Genomic DNA, 20,302 nt, shown 5'->3' on the forward strand with positions numbered 1-20,302 from the left:
AAATAATCCTTAATTAAATATATTGATAAAAGAACTCTAGTGATGACACTTCCACTATTTTCAGTGACGTACCGATTCTCACGTGACTTTCATTTTCTGTGCGCGCGCACCCGATTAATAAGATAACTGAACTTTGAGCAATGGATTTTTTTTCCACTGGTACTTAAGATATGCCGTCAGGGTAGTCATGGGAATCAATTCTTAGTTATCTCAATAAAGAGTCTTAGCATTGGGAATAGTCATTGAAGGTCACGCTGAAAAGTAAGTTATAATAATAATAATCAGCTAGGCTATTTTATTATATTTAAAATGAAATTTTTAGGCATTCTTTTATATATATATATTGGAAATGTATTAGACAGAAATTAGGTCTAGTAGGGGTAAGATTAGCGTAGAAATTAAGTTACTATCACGTGACTCGTTCATTTTTCTGTGCACGCGCACGTTTAATAAGATAACTGAACTTTGAGCACTGGATTTTTCCACCGGTACTTAAGATATGCCGTCAGTGTAGTCATAGGATTTTTCACTCTTAATAAATACTTTAAAATGTAAAAAATAAGACTCATTATTGAAAAAAACTTAACACATAGCCATTTTTTAGCAATCTTCTACGTAACTCAATTTTCCAAGAGGATTGTTTTCCGTAAACATTTTCAAGTGAGAGCTCGATTTTGATATCGTCAACGTGGTATTTCCAAAACTCTCCTTGAGTAGCAAAGGGTTTTTTCCAAATACTCAAGTGGGTTAATATGTGCCGTCAATCATTAGAGGCAGTTTAAACTGTCAGAGAGAGACAGCCAATAGAATTTGAGGGTTATTTGAAGTTTAGATCACGTGATGAATTATTCTCAACAAGATAGGAATAAATTTATCTTCCGTGCGTCATTTCTCTACGGCACATTGACGAGTAAAGACCTGCTGACGGTTCGCTCAGTCTTTTCTACAGCTTGACAAAGGATTTCTACCCATAAAGTAAGTAACTATTTTTTCTTGGTAATAGACTATATTTTTAGACATATTTAAAACAATTTGCATATTGAAAAAAGCATTTATATTGATAATTTTAGCGTAGAAATTTAACCATATTGATAAAATTAGGTTTAGTAGACTTAGGGGTAAATGTAGGCTTAGAGAATGTATCATTTGAAACTATAGAACGTATTTGGTCTAGATCAGCTATGGACATTGAAGTGTATCGACTTGAAACGTTTCGTCACTGGAAAAATCCGCACGTCACTAAGGAGCAACTAGCGAAGGCTGGATTCTACTATATTCAGCGGGGCGATGAAGTACGATGTTACAAATGCCATGGCGTATTAGAAGGATGGAAATCAGGAGACGTACCAGAACTTGAACATGCTAGATTCTTTCCAAACTGTCCGGCTAGGGATAATTCACCATCGGAAAAAAATTACCTTTCGCTAGAATGGGACATTCCCCCGACGCCAAAAGCAACTACGGTCTCTGACAAAAGCTTCTCACCTGTACCAGAAGAAGACGTTTGTAACTGTCCCTCGGATGTCAGACGATACTGTTGCTAAACACTACAAATACGTGAGTTAGAACTTTTAATTAAATTAAGTTGCAGGAGATCGTTTCACCCCATTTAAATGCCTGTAAACTTAACTACTTTAATTTGTTTTAATTGTGTAATGTACAAGATAACCATCTAATGGAATATCTGATAGTACCTACTAACATGTAAAACAAAGTTCTAAAATAAAAAATTAAATGTAAATAACTTGTTTTTATTGCCTAGAGATTAGAAATTAAGGGGTTCGAAAGCGATAAGCAAACGGGTAAAAATCTAATCTCCAGATATCTGCGCGAGGAAAACTAATTTTGGAGAATGGGGATGGGGGAAAGCAGGGATGTACCCAAAAATGGACCAAAATGGACCAAATGTACCCCAAAAACGACCAAAGTCACCATTTTCGGCCCTATGTACCCCATTTCGGACCAAATGTACCCCAAACTGGACCTTTTAGCTTTATTGTAATGTTAAACTCCCATAGAGATTCCCCTAAAAAGAATAATAAACTGGCGGTCCAATTTTGGGTACATTAATTATTTCGGAGAGATAAAACTAATTCTGGCAAACTGCTGCGATTTATAGCGAATGGGGAAAAAGCCAATTTCTAGCGATTGGGATCGATAGTATGAGAGATAACAATTATGGTTGTTTTTATTGCCTAGAGATGGGGGAAAGCAACTGGTGATTAGAAGGGGTGAAAGCAATGGGGGAAAGGAGCTGGTGAACGAGAGATAAAGTATCCAGTGAATGGGGGTTGGGGGGAAAGCAACTGGTGATTAGAAGGGGTGAAAGCAATAGGGGAAAGGAGCTGGTGAACGAGAGATAAAGTATCCAGTGAATGGGGGGTTGGGGGAAAGCAACCCGTGAACGGGAGAATCTGGTGATTAGAAATTCTGGTGATTAGAAATTCTGGTGATTGAGAGGGAGGCGCGGGTGGGGGAGGAACGGGATAGGCGCGGGTGAACGGCGGGAGCCAAGCTCTTTGTGTCTATCCGGTGATTGAGAATGAAATTCTCATTCACCAGATAGACACCCTTCTCTCATACCCGCCATGTTCTATTTGAATTTCCCAAATAATGACGCGGGACAGGTCAATATAATTAACGGTAATTATACATCCTTAAAAGCTTTATCGATCTTAATTAAAATTATTCTGGGAGCGACATTATTAGTCGAAATATCAAGGGCGTAAACTCACTAAAAAACGTGTCAAATCTTAAATTCCGAAAACATACCCGCCATGTTCTATTTGAATTTCCCAACACATAACGCGGGACAGGTCAATCAAACTAACGTTAATTTTACACCCTTAAATGCTTTATCGATCAAAATTAAATTTATTCTGGGAGCGACATTAATAGTCGAAATATAAGGGCGTAAACGCACTAAAAAAGCGCGCCAAATCCTAAATTCCGAAAACATACCCGCCATGTTCTATTTGAATTTCCCAACACATAACGCGGGACAGGTCAATCAAACTAACGTTAATTTTACACCCTTAAATGCTTTATCGATCAAAATTAAATTTATTCTGGGAGCGACATTAATAGTCGAAATATAAGGGCGTAAACGCACTAAAAAAGCGCGCCAAATCCTAAATTCCGAAAACATACCCGCCATGTTCTATTTGAATTTGCCAAAAAATGACGCGGGACAGGTCAATAAACTAACGTTAATTTTACACCCTTAAATGCTTTATCGATCAAAATTAAAATTATTCTGGGAGCGACATTATTAGTCGAAATATCAAGGGCGTAAACTCACTAAAAAACGTGTCAAATCTTAAATTCCGAAAACATGCCCGCCACGTTCTATTTGAATTTCCCAACAAATGACGCGGGACAGGTCAATCAAACTAACGTTAATTTTACACCCTAAAATTAAAATTATTCTGGGAGCGACATTATTAGTCGAAATATCAAGGGCGTAAACTCACTAAAAAACGTGTCAAATCTTAAATTCCGAAAACATGCCCGCCATGTTCTATTTGAATTTCCCAACAAATGACGCGGGACAGGTCAATCAAACTAACGTTAATTTTACACCCTTAAATGCTTTATCGATCTTAATTAAAATTATTCTGGGAGCGACATTATTAGTCGAAATATCAAGGGCTTAAACTCACTAAAAAACGTGTCAAATCTTAAATTCCGAAAACATACCCGCCATGTTCTATTTGAATTTCCCAAATAATGACGCGGAACAGGTCAATATAATTAACGGTAATTATACATCCTTAAAAGCTTTATCGATCTTAATTAAAATTATTCTGGGAGCGACATTATTAGTCGAAATATCAAGGGCGTAAACTCACTGAAAAACGTGTCAAATCTTAAATTCCGAAAACATACCCGCCATGTTCTATTTGAATTTCCCAACACATAACGCGGGACAGGTCAATCAAACTAACGTTAATTTTACACCCTTAATTGCTTTATCGATCAAAATTAAATTTATTCTGGGAGCGACATTAATAGTCGAAATATAAGGGCGTAAACGCACTAAAAAAGCGCGCCAAATCCTAAATTCCGAAAACATACCCGCCATGTTCTATTTGAATTTCCCAAATAATGACGCGGGACAGGTCAATATAATTAACGGTAATTATACATCCTTAAAAGCTTTATCGATCTTAATTAAAATTATTCTGGGAGCGACATTATTAGTCGAAATATCAAGGGCGTAAACTCACTAAAAAACGTGTCAAATCTTAAATTCCGAAAACATACCCGCCATGTTCGATTTGAATTTCCCAACACATAACGCGGGACAGGTCAATCAAACTAACGTTAATTTTACACCCTTAAATGCTTTATCGATCAAAATTAAATTTATTCTGGGAGCGACATTAATAGTCGAAATATAAGGGCGTAAACGCACTAAAAAAGCGCGCCAAATCCTAAATTCCGAAAACATACCCGCCATGTTCTATTTGAATTTCCCAACACATAACGCGGGACAGGTCAATCAAACTAACGTTAATTTTACACCCTTAAATGCTTTATCGATCAAAATTAAATTTATTCTGGGAGCGACATTAATAGTCGAAATATAAGGGCGTAAACGCACTAAAAAAGCGCGCCAAATCCTAAATTCCGAAAACATACCCGCCATGTTCTATTTGAATTTGCCAAAAAATGACGCGGGACAGGTCAATAAACTAACGTTAATTTTACACCCTTAAATGCTTTATCGATCAAAATTAAAATTATTCTGGGAGCGACATTAATAGTCGAAATATAAGGGCGTAAACGCACTAAAAAAGCGCGCCAAATCCTAAATTCCGAAAACATACCCGCCATGTTCTATTTGAATTTGCAAAAAATGACGCGGGACAGGTCAATAAACTAACGTTAATTTTACACCCTTAAATGCTTTATCGATCTTAATTAAAATTATTCTGGTAGCGACATTATTAGTCGAAATATCAAGGGCGTAAACTCACTAAAAACGGGTCAAATCTTAAATTCCGAAAACATGCCCGCCATGTTCTATTTGAATTTCCCAACAAATGACGCGGGACAGGTCAATAAACGAACGTTAATTTTACACCCTTAAATGCTTTATCGATCTTAATTAAAATTATTCTGGGAGCGACATTAATAGTCGAAATATAAAGGGCGTAAACGCACTAAAAAAGCGCGCCAAATCCTAAATTCCAAAAAAACATGACCGCCATGTTCTATTTGAATTTCCCAACAAATGACGCGGGACAGGTCAATCAAACTAACGTTAATTTTACACCCTTAAATGCTTTATCGATCTTAATTAAAATTATTCTGGGAGCGACATTAATAGTCGAAATATAAAGGGCGTAAACCCACTAAAAAAGCGCGCCAAATCCTAAATTCCGAAAACATACCCGCCATGTTCTATTTGAATTTGCCAAAAAATGACGCGGGACAGGTCAATCAAACTAACTTTAATTTTACACCCTTAAATGCTTTATCGATCAAAATTAAATTTATTCTGGGAGCGACATTAATAGTCGAAATATAAGGGCGTAAACGCACTAAAAAAGCGCGCCAAATCCTAAATTCCGAAAACATACCCGCCATGTTCTATTTGAATTTGCCAAAAAATGACGCGGGACAGGTCAATAAACTAACGTTAATTTAACACCCTTAAATGCTTTATCGATCAAAATTAAAATTATTCTGGGAGCGACATTAATAGTCGAAATATAAGGGCGTAAACGCACTAAAAAAGCGCGCCAAATCCTAAATTCCGAAAACATACCCGCCATGTTCTATTTGAATTTGTCGAAAAATGACGCGGGACAGGTCAATCAAACTAACGTTAATTTTACACCCTTAAATGCTTTATCGATCAAAATTAAATTTATTCTGGGAGCGACATTAATAGTCGAAATATAAGGGCGTAAACGCACTAAAAAAGCGCGCCAAATCCTAAATTCCGAAAACATACCCGCCATGTTCTATTTGAATTTCCCAAATAATGACGCGGGACAGGTTAATATAATTAACGGTAATTATACATCCTTAAAAGCTTTATCGATCTTAATTAAAATTATTCTGGGAGCGACATTATTAGTCGAAATATCAAGGGCGTAAACTCACTAAAAAACGTGTCAAATCTTAAATTCCGAAAACATACCCGCCATGTTCTATTTGAATTTCCCAACACATAACGCGGGACAGGTCAATCAAACTAACGTTAATTTTACACCCTTAAATGCTTTATCGATCAAAATTAAATTTATTCTGGGAGCGACATTAATAGTCGAAATATAAGGGCGTAAACGCACTAAAAAAGCGCGCCAAATCCTAAATTCCGAAAACATACCCGCCATGTTCTATTTGAATTTCCCAACACATAACGCGGGACAGGTCAATCAAACTAACGTTAATTTTACACCCTTAAATGCTTTATCGATCAAAATTAAAATTATTCTGGGAGCGACATTAATAGTCGAAATATAAGGGCGTAAACGCACTAAAAAAGCGCGCCAAATCCTAAATTCCGAAAACATACCCGCCATGTTCTATTTGAATTTGCCAAAAAATGACGCGGGACAGGTCAATAAACTAACGTTAATTTTACACCCTTAAATGCTTTATCGATCAAAATTAAAATTATTCTGGGAGCGACATTATTAGTCGAAATATCAAGGGCGTAAACTCACTAAAAAACGTGTCAAATCTTAAATTCCGAAAACATGCCCGCCACGTTCTATTTGAATTTCCCAACAAATGACGCGGGACAGGTCAATCAAACTAACGTTAATTTTACACCCTAAAATTAAAATTATTCTGGGAGCGACATTATTAGTCGAAATATCAAGGGCGTAAACTCACTAAAAAACGTGTCAAATCTTAAATTCCGAAAACATGCCCGCCATGTTCTATTTGAATTTGCCAACAAATGACGCGGGACAGGTCAATCAAACTAACGTTAATTTTACACCCTTAAATGCTTTATCGATCTTAATTAAAATTATTCTGGGAGCGACATTAATAGTCGAAATATAAAGGGCGTAAACGCACTAAAAAAGCGCGCCAAATCCTAAATTCCGAAAACATGCCCGCCATGTTCTATTTGAATTTCCCAACAAATGACGCGGGACAGGTCAATCAAACTAACGTTAATTTTACACCCTTAAATGCTTTATCGATCTTAATTAAAATTATTCTGGGAGCGACATTAATAGTCGAAATATAAAGGGCGTAAACGCACTAAAAAAGCGCGCCAAATCCTAAATTCCGAAAACATGCCCGCCATGTTCTATTTGAATTTCCCAACAAATGACGCGGGACAGGTCAATCAAACTAACGTTAATTTTACACCCTTAAATGCTTTATCGATCTTAATTAAAATTATTCTGGGAGCGACATTAATAGTCGAAATATAAAGGGCGTAAACGCACTAAAAAAGCGCGCCAAATCCTAAATTCCGAAAACATGCCCGCCATGTTCTATTTGAATTTCCCAAATAATGACGCGGGACAGGTCAATATAATTAACGGTAATTATACATCCTTAAAAGCTTTATCGATCTTAATTAAAATTATTCTGGGAGCGACATTATTAGTCGAAATATCAAGGGCGTAAACTCACTAAAAAACGTGTCAAATCTTAAATTCCGAAAACATGCCCGCCACGTTCTATTTGAATTTCCCAACACATAACGCGGGACAGGTCAATCAAACTAACGTTAATTTTACACCCTTAAATGCTTTATCGATCAAAATTAAATTTATTCTGGGAGCGACATTAATAGTCGAAATATAAGGGCGTAAACGCACTAAAAAAGCGCGCCAAATCCTAAATTCCGAAAACATACCCGCCATGTTCTATTTGAATTTCCCAACACATAACGCGGGACAGGTCAATCAAACTAACGTTAATTTTACACCCTTAAATGCTTTATCGATCAAAATTAAATTTATTCTGGGAGCGACATTAATAGTCGAAATATAAGGGCGTAAACGCACTAAAAAAGCGCGCCAAATCCTAAATTCCGAAAACATACCCGCCATGTTCTATTTGAATTTGCCAAAAAATGACGAGGGACAGGTCAATAAACTAACGTTAATTTTACAACCTTAAATGCTTTATCGATCAAAATTAAAATTATTCTGGGAGCGACATTATTAGTCGAAATATCAAGGGCGTAAACTCACTAAAAAACGTGTCAAATCTTAAATTCCGAAAACATGCCCGCCACGTTCTATTTGAATTTCCCAACAAATGACGCGGGACAGGTCAATCAAACTAACGTTAATTTTACACCCTTAAATGCTTTATCGATCTTAATTAAAATTATTCTGGGAGCGACATTAATAGTCGAAATATAAAGGGCGTAAACGCACTAAAAAAGCGCGCCAAATCCTAAATTCCGAAAACATGCCCGCCATGTTCTATTTGAATTTCCCAACAAATGACGCGGGACAGGTCAATCAAACTAACGTTAATTTTACACCCTTAAATGCTTTATCGATCTTAATTAAAATTATTCTGGGAGCGACATTAATAGTCGAAATATAAAGGGCGTAAACGCACTAAAAAAGCGCGCCAAATCCTAAATTCCGAAAACATGCCCGCCATGTTCTATTTGAATTTCCCAAATAATGACGCGGGACAGGTCAATATAATTAACGGTAATTATACATCCTTAAAAGCTTTATCGATCTTAATTAAAATTATTCTGGGAGCGACATTATTAGTCGAAATATCAAGGGCGTAAACTCACTAAAAAACGTGTCAAATCTTAAATTCCGAAAACATACCCGCCATGTTCTATTTGAATTTCCCAACACATAACGCGGGACAGGTCAATCAAACTAACGTTAATTTTACACCCTTAAATGCTTTATCGATCAAAATTAAAATTATTCTGGGAGCGACATTAATAGTCGAAATATAAAGGGCGTAAACGCACTAAAAAAGCGCGCCAAATCCTAAATTCCGAAAACATGCCCGCCATGTTCTATTTGAATTTCCCAACAAATGACGCGGGACAGGTCAATCAAACTAACGTTAATTTTACACCCTTAAATGCTTTATCGATCTTAATTAAAATTATTCTGGGAGCGACATTAATAGTCGAAATATAAGGGCGTAAACGCACTAAAAAAGCGCGCCAAATCCTAAATTCCGAAAACATACCCGCCATGTTCTATTTGAATTTCCCAACACATAACGCGGGACAGGTCAATCAAACTAACGTTAATTTTACACCCTTAAATGCTTTATCGATCAAAATTAAATTTATTCTGGGAGCGACATTAATAGTCGAAATATAAGGGCGTAAACGCACTAAAAAAGCGCGCCAAATCCTAAATTCCGAAAACATACCCGCCATGTTCTATTTGAATTTGCCAAAAAATGACGAGGGACAGGTAAATAAACTAACGTTAATTTTACACCCTTAAATGCTTTATCGATCAAAATTAAAATTATTCTGGGAGCGACATTATTAGTCGAAATATCAAGGGCGTAAACTCACTAAAAAACGTGTCAAATCTTAAATTCCGAAAACATGCCCGCCACGTTCTATTTGAATTTCCCAACAAATGACGCGGGACAGGTCAATCAAACTAACGTTAATTTTACACCCTAAAATTAAAATTATTCTGGGAGCGACATTATTAGTCGAAATATCAAGGGCGTAAACTCACTAAAAAACGTGTCAAATCTTAAATTCCGAAAACATGCCCGCCACGTTCTATTTGAATTTCCCAACAAATGACGCGGGACAGGTCAATCAAACTAACGTTAATTTTACACCCTAAAATTAAAATTATTCTGGGAGCGACATTATTAGTCGAAATATCAAGGGCGTAAACTCACTAAAAAACGTGTCAAATCTTAAATTCCGAAAACATACCCGCCATGTTCTATTTGAATTTCCCAACACATAACGCGGGACAGGTCAATCAAACTAACGTTAATTTTACACCCTTAAATGCTTTATCGATCAAAATTAAATTTATTCTGGGAGCGACATTAATAGTCGAAATATAAAGGGCGTAAACCCACTAAAAAAGCGCGCCAAATCCTAAATTCCGAAAACATACCCGCCATGTTCTATTTGAATTTCCCAACAAATGACGCGGGACAGGTCAATCAAACTAACGTTAATTTTACACCCTTAAATGCTTTATCGATCTTAATTAAAATTATTCTGGGAGCGACATTAATAGTCGAAATATAAAGGGCGTAAACGCACTAAAAAAGCGCGCCAAATCCTAAATTCCGAAAACATGCCCGCCATGTTCTATTTGAATTTCCCAAATAATGACGCGGGACAGTTCAATATAATTAACGGTAATTATACATCCTTAAAAGCTTTATCGATCTTAATTAAAATTATTCTGGGAGCGACATTATTAGTCGAAATATCAAGGGCGTAAACTCACTAAAAAACGTGTCAAATCTTAAATTCCGAAAACATACCCGCCATGTTCTATTTGAATTTCCCAACACATAACGCGGGACAGGTCAATCAAACTAACGTTAATTTTACACCCTTAAATGCTTTATCGATCAAAATTAAATTTATTCTGGGAGCGACATTAATAGTCGAAATATAAGGGCGTAAACGCACTAAAAAAGCGCGCCAAATCCTAAATTCCGAAAACATACCCGCCATGTTCTATTTGAATTTCCCAACACATAACGCGGGACAGGTCAATCAAACTAACGTTAATTTTACACCCTTAAATGCTTTATCGATCAAAATTAAATTTATTCTGGGAGCGACATTAATAGTCGAAATATAAGGGCGTAAACGCACTAAAAAAGCGCGCCAAATCCTAAATTCCGAAAACATACCCGCCATGTTCTATTTGAATTTGCCAAAAAATGACGAGGGACAGGTAAATAAACTAACGTTAATTTTACACCCTTAAATGCTTTATCGATCAAAATTAAAATTATTCTGGGAGCGACATTATTAGTCGAAATATCAAGGGCGTAAACTCACTAAAAAACGTGTCAAATCTTAAATTCCGAAAACATGCCCGCCACGTTCTATTTGAATTTCCCAACAAATGACGCGGGACAGGTCAATCAAACTAACGTTAATTTTACACCCTAAAATTAAAATTATTCTGGGAGCGACATTATTAGTCGAAATATCAAGGGCGTAAACTCACTAAAAAACGTGTCAAATCTTAAATTCCGAAAACATGCCCGCCATGTTCTATTTGAATTTCCCAAATAATGACGCGGGACAGGTCAATATAATTAACGGTAATTATACATCCTTAAAAGCTTTATCGATCTTAATTAAAATTATTCTGGGAGCGACATTATTAGTCGAAATATCAAGGGCGTAAACTCACTAAAAAACGTGTCAAATCTTAAATTCCGAAAACATACCCGCCATGTTCTATTTGAATTTCCCAACACATAACGCGGGACAGGTCAATCAAACTAACGTTAATTTTACACCCTTAAATGCTTTATCGATCAAAATTAAATTTATTCTGGGAGCGACATTAATAGTCGAAATATAAAGGGCGTAAACCCACTAAAAAAGCGCGCCAAATCCTAAATTCCGAAAACATACCCGCCATGTTCTATTTGAATTTCCCAAATAATGACGCGGGACAGGTCAATATAATTAACGGTAATTATACATCCTTAAAAGCTTTATCGATCTTAATTAAAATTATTCTGGGAGCGACATTATTAGTCGAAATATCAAGGGCGTAAACTCACTAAAAAACGTGTCAAATCTTAAATTCCGAAAACATACCCGCCATGTTCTATTTGAATTTCCCAACACATAACGCGGGACAGGTCAATCAAACTAACGTTAATTTTACACCCTTAAATGCTTTATCGATCAAAATTAAATTTATTCTGGGAGCGACATTAATAGTCGAAATATAAGGGCGTAAACGCACTAAAAAAGCGCGCCAAATCCTAAATTCCGAAAACATACCCGCCATGTTCTATTTGAATTTCCCAAATAATGACGCGGGACAGGTCAATATAATTAACGGTAATTATACATCCTTAAAAGCTTTATCGATCTTAATTAAAATTATTCTGGGAGCGACATTATTAGTCGAAATATCAAGGGCGTAAACTCACTAAAAAACGTGTCAAATCTTAAATTCCGAAAACATACCCGCCATGTTCTATTTGAATTTCCCAACACATAACGCGGGACAGGTCAATCAAACTAACGTTAATTTTACACCCTTAAATGCTTTATCGATCAAAATTAAATTTATTCTGGGAGCGACATTAATAGTCGAAATATAAGGGCGTAAACGCACTAAAAAAGCGCGCCAAATCCTAAATTCCGAAAACATACCCGCCATGTTCTATTTGAATTTGCCAAAAAATGACGCGGGACAGGTCAATAAACTAACGTTAATTTTACACCCTTAAATGCTTTATCGATCAAAATTAAAATTATTCTGGGAGCGACATTAATAGTCGAAATATAAGGGCGTAAACGCACTAAAAAAGCGCGCCAAATCCTAAATTCCGAAAACATACCCGCCATGTTCTATTTGAATTTGCCGAAAAATGACGCGGGACAGGTCAATCAAACTAACGTTAATTTTACACCCTTAAATGCTTTATCGATCAAAATTAAATTTATTCTGGGAGCGACATTAATAGTCGAAATATAAGGGCGTAAACGCACTAAAAAAGCGCGCCAAATCCTAAATTCCGAAAACATACCCGCCATGTTCTATTTGAATTTCCCAACAAATGACGCGGGACAGGTCAATCAAACTAACGTTAATTTTACACCCTTAAATGCTTTATCGATCAAAATTAAATTTATTCTGGGAGCGACATTAATAGTCGAAATATAAGGGCTAAAACGCACTAAAAAAGCGCGCCAAATCCTAAATTCCGAAAACATACCCGCCAGTAGTTATGTGCCCCATTCCTAGCCAAACGGGGGCGTGGCTACCGCGTCCACAGCTGCGTGAGGGGGGGGGGGAATGAAGCGGGGAATCGCGACTCCGCCCCCCTCGGGCGCGTGTCACGCGCGCGTGACCTGAATAATTAATGAGATTAACAGGTGTTTTGAATAATTAATTAGTTGACCTGTCAATCAACTAGAGTAGGTAAGCAAGTGTTTTAAAAAGGGTGAATATTAATGAGCGTGGTATTGTTTTACCGTTAGGGGTCATTGACCTGTTATATGGATAGTATAGTTACATGTGTTTAGGATCATCAAGTAGTTATATTATATGTTTGAATATTAATTTTTGGCGGGAAAGTGTAAGCGTCGATCAACAAGTGGTTAAACTCTATAGGTCTATTACATGTTTGACATGATTTTGGCGGGGAATCGGGTAAAGTTTGTACCTTTATAATAACACGTTAGAGCTAATTGACCTGGTAGCTATATGGTTGAACTGTTAAAGTTTTGGCGGGGATTTAACATGCGTTTATGATGATGTAAGCGCGAAAAGGATCAATGAACAAGTGGAGAGGGGTAAAGTTTGTATTTACTAGTATAAACGTTTGCATGGTTTAATTACCTGACAACGGTTAGGAAGCGTCTTTGGGATTATGGACATTATAAGAACTCTTAGTCATTTTTGACTTGAAAATTCTTTAACATGTGAAATGATTAGGGAGAAAATGTATCGACCAATTAACATAACGGGATAAAGCTTGTATCGTGTTATAACCTGTCATTCGTGGTCATCTTTATAGTGTCCCACCAGGGGTGTCTCATTGGGTAACAAGTTGTCCCTATATGGTTCGTTAATGATTATAGCCGCGTCACGTGACACGCACCATCTTATTTACGGTAATTGAAATGGGTCTTCCATAAAGATTGCTGGTGAAAGTTTAACATTTGTCAATGCTTCACCACTAGACTGGTATCTTTGGATTCGGGTAGAAGTTTCAAATATAAGTCACCCCTAATACGGGCACCTTTTTAACGGTTTTTAGGTTATTAATCTTTATGCACATAAAAAGTATAGACTCTTAAACGCGTCTTCCCGTTGCGCGGTAAAAATGATTCATATTTACAACACATAACGGGGTAAAGTTTGTAGGCTGTTTTCGAGTGGTCTCTCTTTTAGCGGTTGTTAGTCATTTTGGGCTGGAAAAATTCATGTGTTTTGGCCGCCATCTTTAATGATTCATATTTAAACGGGTTCTGTGTATTGAAAAGGGTGTCCATGTCTGTTATTTTTAGGAAATTTGCCATATTTACTTTAGATCAAGTTTGTGTTTAACAAGTTGTTGCTAACAATTTTTTATATATATTAACATAAAACGTCACATTAAAAGTCGGTAGATGGCTTGGGCCTAGCTGATTATTATTATGACAATGCATCAAAAACTATATATTACCGTCACTTAACCTTTAATAAGGACGCAGGGGGAAAGTTTGTGAAGTAATTAGCGAGTGGATATTTCAAGTTTTTTAAACATAGTCAATACGTTAATAACGGGGTAAAGATATTTGATAGGGGTTAAATCAACAAGTGGTTTAAAAAGGAAATATTAATCAGTTTTATAAGCTGTGTTTTATTAACCGTTAGGAAGCCCGATAAAAATGACAAAGGCTTAATATAAGTTTGTAACTCTCTTTTAGCGGTTATTATATGAACTCTTAGTAATTTGTAAAATTCACGTGATTTGGCCGCCATCTTTAATGTTGCATATTCAAACGGGTAGGGTGGCCATCTTTGTTATTGTTTTAGGAAATTTATCATATTTACGTCAATTTTTTAACGCTTTTTAAACAAGTTGTTCCTAACGGATTTTTATATCGTTACGTACCTAGATGACTTGAACTTGATTATTATGGCATATGTATCATATATTACCGTCACGTAACTTTTAATAACGACGCAAGGGAAAGCTTTCTAATTTATATTGAATACATTGCCACTATACGAAATATTTACATAAATTAAACAAGGTCGGTTCGCGCTCGTGAAATTTAAAAAAACGTAATAAGTAATTACATTGGTATAATAACAAACAAACCGGGTTTTAGTAGAAATTATGTTTAATTCAGAGAAAACGGCATGGTATTAGAAGATAAAACTTATTTTATACAAGACGTTTCGAGCCGAGGCTCTTCTTCAGTCGTTCGTTAGTTTTAATTTGATTTAAAATTTTACCACGCGCCATATTCAAGTTCTAATATCACGCGAGCAGAAGGTCAGCGTGTTAAAAAATAAACAAAAGTTTTACTGATTTTAACAATTTACGTGTGTAATAGAATCAATGTAACCGATAAATCCAAAGTATATGTAAGTCAGTGTGAATTATTAAAATAGAAATATAAAATAAAATAAAATTTTAAATCACAATATTACCCCAATTAGTTACTTCTTGACATCCTTTATCTAAATTTAAATTACCTAGTTTACGAATATACAATCCTTCATAGAATTTTCTTTTGTACCAATTGGTTTCCCGTTTTAAAATTTTGTAATCATCCCATTTAATAGAGTGGTTTAACGTAGACCAAATATGTTTTGAAATTCCGTTATTCATATCGCCCTTAGCCACGCAGGATTTATGTTCACGTATCCTGTCTAAAATGGAACGTTTTGTTTCACCAATATACGTTTTTCCACATGAGCAAGGATTTCATAAATAACGCCTCGAATGGCGGAATCTTCTATTTTAGGTTTTAAATGAGAAATTTGATTTTTTAGTATATTAGTGGTTTTTGATACTAAGTTTATTTTATAATTTTTCAAAATACGTTTAAGTTTCTCTGTGGTTTTAGGTATATAGGGTAAAACTAAAACCTCCTCTTTAGGTTTACTTTTCATATCAGAAGGCATGCTGATTAAGTTTCTGTCAAATATGGTTTCTATAAGTGTTTTTGGATAATCTGATTCAATTAACTGATTTTTAATTTTTAATTTATCCGCAATTGGGTTATCAGATATGGATTCAATATGGTGTTTTAAACCTTTTACGACTGATGTTTTTACATGGTTGGGGTGGTTTGAATTAAAGTTTAAAAAGGTTTTTGAATGAGTAGGCTTTTGGAATAATGAAAAGGTTAGTTTACCATTAACATTTTTAATAAATAGGTCTAAAAAAGGAATTTCGTGGTTAACTTCTAGTTCAAGAGTGAAGTGAATAGAGTTATGTAAATTATTTAAATCATTGTGAAAAGTCGTTAATGAATCCAAGTCTCCCTTCCATACAAAAAATATATCATCCATAAAACGAAGCCAGCAAGCCAAATGATTTTTGTCCATGTCCGACCCAAAAATGGTATCCTCTAGATTTTCCACGAAGAGATTTGCTATAACCGGTGATAATGGATTCCCCATTGCTAGGCCGTCTTTTTGTTTATAAATTTGGGAATTAAAGTCAAAATAAGTACTATTTAAACATAATTCCGAAAGCTTAAGAATTGTATTGATTTTAAGAGGAGATCTTTGTAATAAATTAGGGTCATTTCTCAATTTAGATTCCAATAATTTAAGGGCTTCATTTATAGGGATACTACCATACATATCGGTTATATCAAAACTCCCTAAGACGTCATTCTGGGATAAGACAGGGCAATGGGATTTTAGTTTTTTAATACAATCTTCAGAGTTTTTTAAACAAGAAATATTGTTTCCAATTAAAGGGGAAATTATATTACATAAAATTTTTCCCGTGTTGTACGTTGGGTTTCCATATGAAGCTACTATAGTTCGTAGTGGGTTATTCGGCTTATGAATTTTGGGTTTTCCATAAATATGAGGGGTCTGAACATTGTCATTATAGAATCTAAATCTCTCCTTTTCCGTAATTTCTTTTGATTTCACCGCTTGATTTATAATAATCCTAAGTTTCCTATCAATGTCCTGAGTACAGTCATTTTTTAGCTTTAAGTAATTGTTCTTATCTAAAGACTCAGCCATCTTGTGAACATAATCAAGTCTATCCATAACAACTACTTTTTTACCCTTATCCGCTTCTAAAACAATAATGTCCTTATTTTCTTTAAAGAATTTGAGAGCTTTAGATAAGAACAAATACTTAAAGCTAAAAAATGACTGTACTCAGGACATTGATAGGAAACTTAGGATTATTATAAATCAAGCGGTGAAATCAAAAGAAATTACGGAAAAGGAGAGATTTAGATTCTATAATGACAATGTTCAGACCCCTCATATTTATGGAAAACCCAAAATTCATAAGCCGAATAACCCACTACGAACTATAGTAGCTTCATATGGAAACCCAACGTACAACACGGGAAAAATTTTATGTAATATAATTTCCCCTTTAATTGGAAACAATATTTCTTGTTTAAAAAACTCTGAAGATTGTATTAAAAAACTAAAATCCCATTGCCCTGTCTTATCCCAGAATGACGTCTTAGGGAGTTTTGATATAACCGATATGTATGGTAGTATCCCTATAAATGAAGCCCTTAAATTATTGGAATCTAAATTGAGAAATGACCCTAATTTATTACAAAGATCTCCTCTTAAAATCAATACAATTCTTAAGCTTTCGGAATTATGTTTAAATAGTACTTATTTTGACTTTAATTCCCAAATTTATAAACAAAAAGACGGCCTAGCAATGGGGAATCCATTATCACCGGTTATAGCAAATCTCTTCGTGGAAAATCTAGAGGATACCATTTTTGGGTCGGACATGGACAAAAATCATTTGGCTTGCTGGCTTCGTTTTATGGATGATATATTTTTTGTATGGAAGGGAGACTTGGATTCATTAACGACTTTTCACAATGATTTAAATAATTTACATAACTCTATTCACTTCACTCTTGAACTAGAAGTTAACCACGAAATTCCTTTTTTAGACCTATTTATTAAAAATGTTAATGGTAAACTAACCTTTTCATTATTCCAAAAGCCTACTCATTCAAAAACCTTTTTAAACTTTAATTCAAACCACCCCAACCATGTAAAAACATCAGTCGTAAAAGGTTTAAAACACCATATTGAATCCATATCTGATAACCCAATTGCGGATAAATTAAAAATTAAAAATCAGTTAATTGAATCAGATTATCCAAAAACACTTATAGAAACCATATTTGACAGAAACTTAATCAACATGCCTTCTGATATGAAAAGTAAACCTAAAGAGGAGGTTTTAGTTTTACCCTATATACCTAAAACCACAGAGAAACTTAAACGTATTTTGAAAAATTATAAAATAAACTTAGTATCAAAAACCACTAATATACTAAAAAATCAAATTTCTCATTTAAAACCTAAAATAGAAGATTCCGCCATTCGAGGCGTTATTTATGAAATCCCTTGCTCATGTGGAAAAACGTATATTGGTGAAACAAAACGTTCCATTTTAGACAGGATACGTGAACATAAATCCTGCGTGGCTAAGGGCGATATGAATAACGGAATTTCAAAACATATTTGGTCTACGTTAAACCACTCTATTAAATGGGATGATTACAAAATTTTAAAACGGGAAACCAATTGGTACAAAAGAAAATTCTATGAAGGATTGTATATTCGTAAACTAGGTAATTTAAATTTAGATAAAGGATGTCAAGAAGTAACTAATTAGGGTAATATTGTGATTTAAAATTTTATTTTATTTTATATTTCTATTTTAATAATTCACACTGACTTACATATACTTTGGATTTATCGGTTACATTGATTCTATTACACACGTAAATTGTTAAAATCAGTAAAACTTTTGTTTATTTTTTAACACGCTGACCTTCTGCTCGCGTGATATTAGAACTTGAATATGGCGCGTGGTAAAATTTTAAATCAAATTAAAACTAACGAACGACTGAAGAAGAGCCTCGGCTCGAAACGTCTTGTATAAAATAAGTTTTATCTTCTAATACCATGCCGTTTTCTCTGAATTAAACATAATTTCTACTAATATTCACCATGGTAAATAATAAGTTTAATATAAACCGGGTTTTAGTTCTGTAACAATTAATCTAGTTTACATCTAAAAAAAACCAACTTATACCGTTGCTTATTTGAATAAAATTGATAATAAAACTTTTTTACAAAACTCAAAAATGAATAATACAATGTTATAAAATAATTTTCAGCTCTGAACCTGAAATTAAATGTGTTTGTCAAATTGTTATCACTTTTCTAAATTATCTTACATCCTTCTATGTTTAAAATAAAAAACTCTGATTTAAATTTAAGACTTTATTTATATTTTACAACATTTGTTGTTGACACAAAGGAACTATCATTAATAACATTTAACACGCTATCAATAAAAACCACTAACTCGTCTATCGCCTTTAAGAATCCAGTTTTTGGGGGTCGTTCCAAATGCATTTCGTGAGAATTATGCTCTTTTTGAAAATATCTCATTCTTTGTGCAATCAAATCCATTTCAAGTTGACGATTCATTTTTTTCAATTCTTTATTTATATGTTTAATCAGTTCATAGTCCTTGTTTTCTTTATAAGTCATTATTCCACAACAAAAACAAAGCGAAACTAGTTTGTATAAAACGCGATGTGGTTAGTTCAGTACAGATCGGACACAAAGGAATCTAATTACCGCTAACTATCTCTCTACGCCGTTAGCGCTCCTCTGATTACCGCGAACTATCTCTCTCTCCACGGTGTTAGCGCTCCTTTAAAGGAATGCTTTTCTCCGCGTTTATCTCCATTTTGAACGCTGTGATTTATTTAGAACAGGTGTTGAGCGGAGAATCCCCCGTTGCTATGGTGACCTCGGCGCGACGTTTATTTGAGTATCAACAAACTTAGCAAATAACCTCGCATGGTTTAAATGTTCTCCACTTAAATATACGTCGCTATCTATGGATATTTTCATTCGGATACATGATTACCTGATATGAAAACTGTACAAGTTTCAATTTTGGTTAAGTTGTCCCAAACAGGGGAAACCATTTTCGTGTAAAGTTAATCTAACAATGCCTCACGTACATAAATCGTTTACGTATACATTGTTTTATATTACCGTACCTTCGGTCTGGTCTAATAAGAAATCGAACATGTTTTGTTCGCGAAAGATAAGGAGAATGAGATTAAGAAACTATCATTTTTAATATTACCACTTCTATAATGAACTAAGGTAGTGCTTTGGGGTCCATACCGTTACTTAAACAAGTCGCTCCTATATGAACTTTTAAACGGTTATTCGTGTTAAACGTGTACATTGCATAAAACATTTACGACAACATATAACCAGTCGAACATGTCTGCGATTATTTATAATTTTGCGTTAGTTTATCAATAATATCATGTATGTAAATTATAGTATTAAGAACTATACTTGTATTGAGCCGTTATAAATGTCGTAAAAATCTTTAATATTTAAATCTA

The 20,302-nt window shown here is 34.8% G+C and overlaps 1 protein-coding gene across 1 annotated transcript in view; it reads left to right on the plus strand.

Moving 5' to 3' along the window:
* The first annotated feature begins 214 nt into the window (after positions 1-214).
* The window catches only part of LOC149940549 (uncharacterized), a 36,722-nt gene continuing 16,634 nt past the window's right edge, over positions 215-20,302 (plus strand). Inside the window, exon 1 of the mRNA XM_090180027.1 lies at positions 215-261. The gene's annotated coding sequence lies outside the window, so the exon portion shown is untranslated. The remainder of the gene's footprint in view (positions 262-20,302) is intronic.

The sequence above is a fragment of the Leiobunum rupestre genome, chromosome 6, assembly GCF_980474605.1.
Source record: "Leiobunum rupestre chromosome 6, qqLeiRupe1.1.hap1, whole genome shotgun sequence".
In the NCBI taxonomy this organism is placed as follows: Eukaryota; Metazoa; Arthropoda; class Arachnida; order Opiliones; family Sclerosomatidae; genus Leiobunum; species Leiobunum rupestre.